At 43.3% G+C, this 9,534-nt stretch overlaps 1 non-coding gene across 1 annotated transcript; it reads left to right on the top strand.

Annotated features, from left to right (window-relative positions):
* The first annotated feature begins 6,367 nt into the window (after positions 1–6,367).
* On the top strand, positions 6,368–6,474 carry LOC136490391 (small nucleolar RNA R71). The gene has a single exon (XR_010767684.1). It is a non-coding gene; the product is annotated as a small nucleolar RNA R71 (small nucleolar RNA).
* Positions 6,475–9,534: the final 3,060 nt, after the last annotated feature.

The following is a 9,534-nucleotide window of genomic DNA, read 5'->3' as shown; positions in this document are numbered from 1 at the left end:
TTTGTTGGTATTTCTTAGCATCATCACTAATGATTAGCAATGCCACTAATTAATAGCCTTGATAGTTCCTTAACAATTTTATATATTTATCCGCAAGCGCATGGAGGTATCATTGTAGCATTTCACCCGGAAGTATTTAGTGTATCGTTATTTATATTTTCCCAAAGAAAGGCATTTGATTAAGAGTCTAGTATGGATATGAACTTGAATAATAATGCTTGCAAGTACACCAATTGTTTATAACAGGGGTAAATACGGTGATTTCAAGATAGTGGACACACACTTGGTATTCCTCAAAGGAGAAAATAGAAAAGAAAGAATAAAAGAATAATCCTAAGTCGATCAGACATTGGTCTAATATAGTCATACAAAGATTAGTTAATGATCATACAAGTTACATAATTAGTCTTAGGGCTAAGTGTGAAGCATGTTGAGAGACCACTGAGTACTGGGGAATTACTCCTACACCCCATTCGAATGTGGGGAATTACAAAGGACGGACAGGGCTATCACCACCTGCCACCTACCCCTCAACCATGGAAAGGGACAATGCATTCACCTGTCTCTCCATATCCAAGCACCACGCTTGCATATACAGAAACTACCCAAACCCCCTGGGTCCCTGACCCTACCGATCGACGGGTAAAGTACTTGGGCACACCTGACGGCACGATGAACCGCCACCTCAACTTTGCTCTAATCATGATTATATAAGTTATATGAGTGTTTAAGTATAAAGTTAACTGTGCTATTCTCATGACACATAAACTATAGACTAGTTCGTATATCAAGATCATGACACAATAACTATACTCTAGTTAGTAAGTATGACTATAAATATCACATGAGAGCATAACTTTGGAAGATCTTATATTTCTATTCATACCCAAAGGTCTCTTCTTCCAAGGATCCAAGCTCTCCAAGGTAGCTTTGCCTTGCTCTAAAGCTACTAAAAAGTAAAGCTACAAACTAGAGAAGGGAGTGAAGTGATGTTCAAGGTTGTGTGTTGAGAGAGGGAGGGGTACCCCTCTATTTGTACAAGAGCAAGACAGTGCTTCTATCTATCTTTGGCGCGAAAGCATGGAATGCACCGCCTCAGCATGGGAGCATGCCACCGCTAGAGTGAGGCGTGACTGAGCAGCGTTGGCAGGGGGTCAGCCGTGCCTTGACCATGGCCACTTGCCACCGCCTTCGCGTGGCAGGCCATGGGCTAGACCAGGATGGCTTCCCCATGGTGCTTTGCCCTATTTGCATTGATTTGATGGGTGTCTCCCTGGTTCCTTTATGCAAATCAGCGTCGGAAAGCGCCTTTTGATAAATTATTCCATGTATTTGTGTTTGTGACCTACAAAATAATATTCTCCAAATACATGTGGAACTTGGTTAATAGTCAATGCATATGTGTTTAAGTTTGCTTATTTCTCCTCTTTTTGTGTCTTAATTGGTGGTTGGATTTGATCGGTAAAGACCACCAGCAAGATCCCCCAAGCTTAACCTTTGCTCGTCCCGAGCAAATAGCCAAGTTATTGGTTGTTGATCAGTAGTTGCTACAATGACGAATATAATTCACAAGTGCCATGCCTATAACAAAGCATTCTTCCTCAATTTAAATAAATTTAGCATTTTATCCACCCTTTTAACTTCATCCTTGTGGGGCTTATTGCTTTTCCAAGTCTTAGGTAGTTGCAAGATAGAACGGTTTTTATAGAATTACCAATCATTCATTCTTTGATCAACCTTCTATCCGGAGGTTTTATGAGTTTTGCAAATTGCAAGTTCCTCAAATGATTCACTCAATCGCTCAATGTGTATGATCCTCACCAAAGCATTTAATTGCTTTGCCTTCTTTTCGTCCTATCTCTAAAAGGCTTTGAGTGGATTTTTAGGTAGGTATGAATGAGAGGCATACTTATATCATATATATTGCTAAGTCAAAAACTGGATCCAAGGAGATACAAGGCATACGCTTTGATCAAGTTGTACAAGTGTGTGGTATATTTTTTTAATCATAATATTTTGGTACTCCTTTGATCATGACTTTCTCTCTTTTTGATAATTGCCTTAGAAGTATGGGCTATCTCTCTCTTTTTTCAATACTTTGGAACATACATGTGTTCCATTCTTTCTTTTTCTTTTCTTTTTCTATTTTGAGAGCTTCATGTGTCTCTCTTTTTTCTTTAGCTTAGCCTATACTTCTTTTTGGCATATGAAAACTTTGGAGAGAAAGACTCATGACAAATGAATAGAGTTTTTATTTTCAGGTGGACGGAAAAGGCATGTTTTTGCGTAACTCTCAGTGTAAGAGTTAGCATTTTATTTATGGGTGTACGTGAATCTTGATGATAAGGGCATGACGAGAATCTCTACAAGGGTCACAACAATTTGATAAAACTCAATGTGAATATAAGTAGCATATGACTAAGGTTTAAATTTGAATCATGTCTTATAGCCGTGGTAGGAATTCATAACCATTAAGGAAATTTTGATTTTAGCATTTTTAAATGAAAACTCTGGACGTCAAGTTTCTCTTCGAATAAAGTCATAACATATTCTATTTACCATATCATCACCTGCAACAACTTAGAAAGGATCATGCTTTTATAACCCACTAGTTTCAAGTTTTAGGATGAGACATTTTAGCGAACAAACTTAAATCTTGGGGAATACTAAGTTACAGCCTAGGCACAGATGAATTATAAATAGAGCAACTATTCATCACTTCAACATAGGAGAAACTAAACATTCTTAAATCATATATGAGAGTGGAATAATTTTTTTGTTGTTTTTATCATATTTAATTATCTTGTTGGATTTTATATTTTTCAATTTTTTTGAATGCTAATAAATAAATGTAGAAAATAAATAATGCGAAAATTAAAATGTAGAAATTAAAGGATATTACATACCTCTGCGGGAGTCCTCCCCCAAGCTCGCTCGTTGCCAGATGATGCTTCGAGGTTGGTTATTTTTGTTTAGCATATCAACTAGGGAGAATTGTTTGGCGGACATCCAAAGTAATGGTCGTTTGCTAGCGGACACCCCATTTTGAGCAGTTTGCCAGAAGATACTCTGGTTCGGTGAAATTAGGTCACAGGACACCGCAGACCGGTTGCAGTCGGTTGAGGAGAGAGAACATCGATGAAATGACATTCTTGCCCCTATCGCTTTCTTCTTTCTCGCTCCTTTTCTTTTTTTTGTTTCCTGTCCCCGCCACCGTCTCCTCCTTCATCACCCGTCGTCGTTCATCATGCCGTCGTGGGCGGTTGCGCTTTTGATGCCCGCGCCTCTGGTGGCCCGCTTTTGGCGCGTGCCCCAGCCTCACGCCTCCGACGGTCTGCTTCGGTACTACGCCCCCGCGCCCAGGCCCATGCCTCCAACGTCTGTGGTTCACGCCTGGGACCGCACCTCTAACGTCCGCACCTTCGGTGGCCTGCTCTAGCCTCACACCTCCGATAGAGTGTCACGGCCCTGCGTGCTCGGTGGCCACACCCCCACCCTAAGCCGATGAGCCATGCTCCGACGGTCATGCCTTGTAGGCTGACATGCACGTGCTCCCTCCCTTGCTCTCTCTCTCATTGGGCCACGATGGCGTGATGCGCGACGGCGGCACGCGGGTGAGGGGTGACGCGCGGCTTGCTGGGCCATGGGCCACGGCATGGCGGCGGTGCCAAGCAGGTCCCCCAGCGTGACGCAAATTGCCTATAGTGGCGGGGCAAGAGGGTAGCGGCGAGGAGGTGGCTGTGGGAGGCGGGGCAAAGCCAACTACGTCGGGTGGCGGTAGGGTAGGATCGGCGCATGGGGGCGTGGGTGCGGACACCGTGGCGCTCCTATGGCCGGTAGCAGTAGTGAGGGCAGCTACTTGCATGTGGCGCTCGTGGTCACGGCAAAGGCTCACCAGCTCACCCACAAGCCTGCATGGCTGTGGCTGCTCGCTAGCTCGTCTGTGCGCCTGCATGGCCGGGGCTGGTCGATGGCGGTGGCTACTGCTCAGTAATGGAAGAAGAGAAGAGGAGAAGAAGAGGAAGAAGAAGATGATAGGTGGGGCCCACGTATCAGTGAGAGGGAGAGTGGCGGACCCAACTGTGGCTCAGGGGCATCAGATGTCCAAAACAAAATTTTCTCTCTCCTCAACCAGCTGCAACCGGTCCACGGTGTCCTGTGGCCTAATTTCAACAAACCAGAGTGTCTTCTGGCAAACTACTCAAAATGAGGTATCCGCCAGCAAACGACCATCACTTTGGATGTCCGCCAGACAATTTTACCTATCAACTAATGTTCGCATTTAGTAATTTTGGTACGATGGTCACTCTAGACAAGATGTTCTATTTGATCAGGGTAGATTGATTAACCTAAGCCCCATGCTTAATTTAAAGAGTCTATGGAAGCATGATTGACTAATAACCATACCTTCAAACCAAAATATACTTCTTGCAGAACATCGGAAGATAACTAAGTTTTATTTAACAGAGGTGAAGGGCAAACTTTGTAGATTTTTTTATTTGTTTTCCTTTGTATTTGCATTCCACCAATGTCTATACTTAGTAGTCTTTGGTACGGTCATCAAACTAGACAAATTATGATCAAAGTAGACTAATTAACTAAGCTCCATGCTTAATTTAATAAGTCTATAAAAGTGTGATCACCCAAGAATCACACCTACACCAAAACCTACCTCTTGTAAACATGGTCGAACACTTTATGCTTTATTTGGCATAAGTTCTAAGAAGTGAACTTTTTAAGCTTTTATTAAATTTAGCCTAATTAAGGTATAGGCTAATAATTCTAAGTTTTAATATATTTTATTATTAACATAAGGGATAACTACCGATTTACCTTTGATAAGGACTCATCGTTTAAAGTTGAATGAGTAGGACTCTTCTCCGTTCATTTCTTGCTTGTTGATGGAGCGGCCGATCCCTGAGAAGTGGATGCGGAGGGCTGCTCTTTCTTTGGCCTCCATACCATCTTGTTTGTTCTTGGTGGTGTGGTGGCGGCCTTGGGAGCTTCTTCTTTGGGTTTCCACACTAGCTTATTCTTTGGTGGTGTGGGAACGACTTTTGGGATCTTTTCTTTAGTCATTTGTTTAACTTTTTTTGCTCTGGTTTCTTTTTTATTTCTTTGTTCTTTTTTCATAGGCATGTCCACCATTTGAGGTTGGATATGGACCGCCCTTTGGCCTTGTGGGTTTGGCCTGTACTTGATACAAATCATGGAGCATTGCTCCTTCCTGGGCATAAAGGCGAAATTTTCTTCATTACCATGGATATTGAAGCGGATTTCTCCGGCTCCAACATCAATTTGGGCTTTTGAAGTGCTTAGGAAGGGTCACCCAAGGATGAGAGTTGATTCCTTTGTGACCTCCATTTCGAGCACCATAAAGTCAACAGGGACATAGTAATCTTGGATTTTTACCGGAATATCTTCGGCTAGTGTCGACAAAGGAGCAATGCATGTGTCGACCATTCTTTGGTGGTGTGGGAAACGACAGGAAGCTAGTGTCGACGAAGTCCTTTGGCACCGTCACCTCTTCTTATTCTTTTTCTTTTGTCAAAGGTTTGACCTCCTGGTGCTCTTTTGCTTTTCATGTAGACTGATTAGGACTTGGTGGATCACGAGTGGTCTTACCACCCCTCGTGGTCACCGCTTTTACATTTTCACGAGAATTTTTAGGTTGAGCAGGATTTTTCCATTACTATCAATAGGAATTGTAGCAGCTATTTGAGCTAGTTGTGTTTCTATCATTTTATTATAGCTCAGCCAATTTTTAACGGCATAAGTTAAATCTTTGATTTGAGAATTTATATTTTCAAGGATTTTATCATTGATTGTAAGCTTTTTAGTTAAACTTTCATTTATTTTATCTTGGCCTAGTACCAAGTCTTTCAAAGAAGGTTGATTCAAATTGTAATCGGAGTTGTAGTTCGAAGTACCTTGCGGGCGGGATTAGTTATTCCACCCATTATTACCTGGTTGGTAAAACCCGTTGTTGATGAAGGCAGCTTCTTCATGGGTTTTGGGGCAATCATTCCCTGAATGGCCAATGTTCTCACAGACTTCACACGTCATGTGTGAGTCCATAGCCTGGACAATGCCCATCATGGCATCTTTCTCTTAGGCCCGTTCCTCTAGTCTTTTCATCAAAAGATCTATTTTTGCGGAAAACATATTTGTCTCCTTCACGGTATGCATTCCTTTTTGTGTTTTTCTTTCCTCTCCCTAGCTTTGATTTGACACCATTTTATTGATGAGAGACATGGCTCCATCAATGGTGAGGGAACGGAAGGTGCCCCCAGTAGCAGCGTCAAGGTGGCCCCTAGAAATGGGTATCAATCCATCATAAAATTTTTGGAGCACTAACCAGTTTCCAATCACATGGTGCGGGCATGCTTATATGTAGTCCTGCAGCCACTCCCATGCCTCAGGAATGGTTTCCATGGAGCTTTGTTGGAAGTTAGAAATTCATCCCCTCAGGGCATTGGTTTTGCCCATGGGGAAGCATTTGGCAAGGAATGCCGCAGAACATTTGTCCCACATCTTGATAGCTTCCTTTTCCTTGTAAAACCACTACTTCGCCTTCCCCGAGAGGGTGAAGGGAAACAAGTGGAGACTGATGCTCTCAGGTGCGACGTCCTTGATGAAGATCGTGTCGCATAATTCAAGGAAGTGTTGGAGATGCGCGTTCGCATCCTCATGGTTTGCCTGCACCATCATGATGAGGTTAGTACAGAGCTCGAAGTTCCTATCCCCAACGTTAACAGTGGGCCCAACGGGCACGCTGGCAACAGCGGGGGTGGAGTAATCACAAAGGGTCTTGGCCATGATTGGAGTAGCGGATGGTACGGGGGTGACTGGTTTGACTGTCGGAGGAATAGCAGAAGAAGAAGTGGCATGAGACCGTTTCTTAATTTGGAGTGCCTCTGGATTTCTGATGTAGTTTTCCGGCAGTTTGTAACTAGTCATACACTATCCTATTTTCATCCACAATAGGAGAAAACAAGCAAAGTTAGCCTGCATAAACAATGGCTACCTTACATGCATATTATCATGAACATGTCCTACTAGATTCTTTAATCACCAGCAACGGCTCCAGAAATGCTTGTTGGCATTTCTAAATGCAATCACCAAGTATGGAGATAGAATCCATCCCCGGCAAATAGCGCTAGAAATGTTTGTTGGTATTTCTTTGCATCATCACTAATGATTAGTAGTGCCACTAAATAATAGCCTTGATAATTCCTTAACAATTTTAGATATTTATCCACAAGAGCATGGAGCTATCATTGTAGCATTTCAACCGGAAGTATTGAGGGTATCGTTATTTATATTTTCCCAAAGGATGGCATTTGATTAAGAGTCTAGTATGGATATGAACTTTTATAATAATGCTTGCAAGTACACCAATTGTTTATAGCAGGGGTAATTACGGTGATTTGAAGATAGTGGACACACACTTGGCATTCCTCAAAGGATAAAATAGAAAAGAAAGAATAAAAGAATAATCCTAAGTCAAAGAGGCATTGGTCTAGTATAATCATACAAAGATTAGTTAATGATCATACAAGTTACATAATTAGTCTTAGGGCTAAGTGTGAAGCAGGTCGGGAGGCCACTGAGTACTGGTCTGCCAGCAACCTCATGTTACAATTTAGACTCCTACACCCTAGTCGAACGTGGGGGATTACAAGGGACGGACAGGGCTATCACCACCTGCCGCCTACACCTCAACCGTGTAAAGGGACAATGCATTCACCTATCTCTCCATACCCAAGCACCACACTTGCGTATACAAAAACTACCCAAACCCCCCGGGGTCCCGATCCTACGGATCGATAGGTAAAGGACTTGGGCACACCTGACGGCACGATGAACCGCCACCTCAACTTTGCTCTAATCCCGATTATATAAGTTATATGAGTGTTTAAACATAAAGTTGAGTGTGCTATTCTCATGACACAGAAACTATAGACTAGTTCATATATCAAGATCATGACACAATTACTATACTCTAGTACATAAGTATGACTATAAATATCATATGAGAGCATAACTTTGGAAGAACTCATATTTCTATTCATACCCAAAGGTCTCTTATTCCAAGGAGCCAAGCTCTCCAAGGTAGCTTTGCCTTGCTCTAAAGGTACTAAAAAGTAAAGCTACGAACAAGAGAAGGGAGTGAGGTGGTGCTCAAGGTTGTGTGTTGAGAGAGGGAGTGGTACCCCTCTATTTACACAAGAGCAAGGTGGTGCTTCTGTCTATCTTTGGTGTGAAAGCATGGGATGCACCGCCTCAGCATGGGAGCATGCCACATCTAGAGTGAGGTGCGGCTGAGCTGCGCCGGTAGGGGGTTAGCCGCCCCTTGACCATGGTCACTCACCACCGCCTTCACGTGGCAGGCCATGGGATAGACTAGGATGGCTTCCCCATGGTGCTTTGCCCCATTTGCATTGATTTGATGGGCGTCTCCCTTATTCCTTTGCGCAAATCAGTGTCAGAAAGTGCCTTTTGATAAGTTATTCCATGTATTTGTGTTTGTGACCTACAAAATAATGTTCTCCAAATAGATGTGGAACTTGGTTAATAATAAATGCATATGTGCATAAGTTTGCTTATTTCTCCTCTTTTTGTGTCTTAATTGGCGGTCGGATTTTATCAGTAAAGACCGTCAACACCGCTCGACGGTGAAATTCATCGCCATTGTTCCATCTTCTCCCAATTTCCTAGGCTCCCAGCTCTGCCTAGTTCTTGTGGTCCTCCTCGAACCGCTGTAGCCACTTCTCACTACCGCAATCGCCTTTGGCGTTGGTTGCCGCCATGGCCGTGCCACCGTGGCTGCCATGTGTAGCTCATCGTGGCCAGCTCATTCTGATGCTCCTCTGGTGATCCCATTTATTGTTTTAGCTCTCCTGCAACTCCATGATGCTCATCGGCTCCATTCTTTTACCTCTACCACATAGGTAGCGGCAAAACAATGACCTCGCCACTAGTTCGCACCGCCGCACGCGACATCACTGATGGCCATCTAGCTTCGTCTCGTCCCCTGTTTAACCAAGCATCACATCGACATCACGATGAGCTGCTGATGCTGCCTAAGCCCTTAAACTAACATATACCATGTTGTATCTACAGGAGCACTACCGCGCCACCGTTCTATGTCCACCACACCGCCATGGCTATGGTCGAGCTCGAGTATGACTCTAACTCGTTCCTCTCTATAGTGTACTCGATTAGGTGTGCTCCGACCGTGCTTCGCCATCTCGAGCTGCAGGGGATCACCAGCGTGCTCAGCTCTCCTCCTTGGTCCTCCCTGCTCTCGTCTTTGGCCTCCTATTCTCTGGCATGTGCTTCTATGAACAGTGCTGAGCTTGTGTGAAACTATGATGAAGTTGCTTGTGTGAAACTTGCAATGTGAACTAAGTCAACTAAAAAATGTGATTTCTATTACTAAAGCATTGATGAATTTGCTTATATTCTTCCATTTTCACTCCAACCATTGACTAACCAGCAACAATATATATGTAATAATATATAGATAGA

This window comes from Miscanthus floridulus, chromosome 10 (genome assembly GCF_019320115.1).
Source record: "Miscanthus floridulus cultivar M001 chromosome 10, ASM1932011v1, whole genome shotgun sequence".
Classification (NCBI taxonomy): Eukaryota; Viridiplantae; Streptophyta; class Magnoliopsida; order Poales; family Poaceae; genus Miscanthus; species Miscanthus floridulus.
This window is presented reverse-complemented; position numbering and strand designations above follow the sequence as displayed.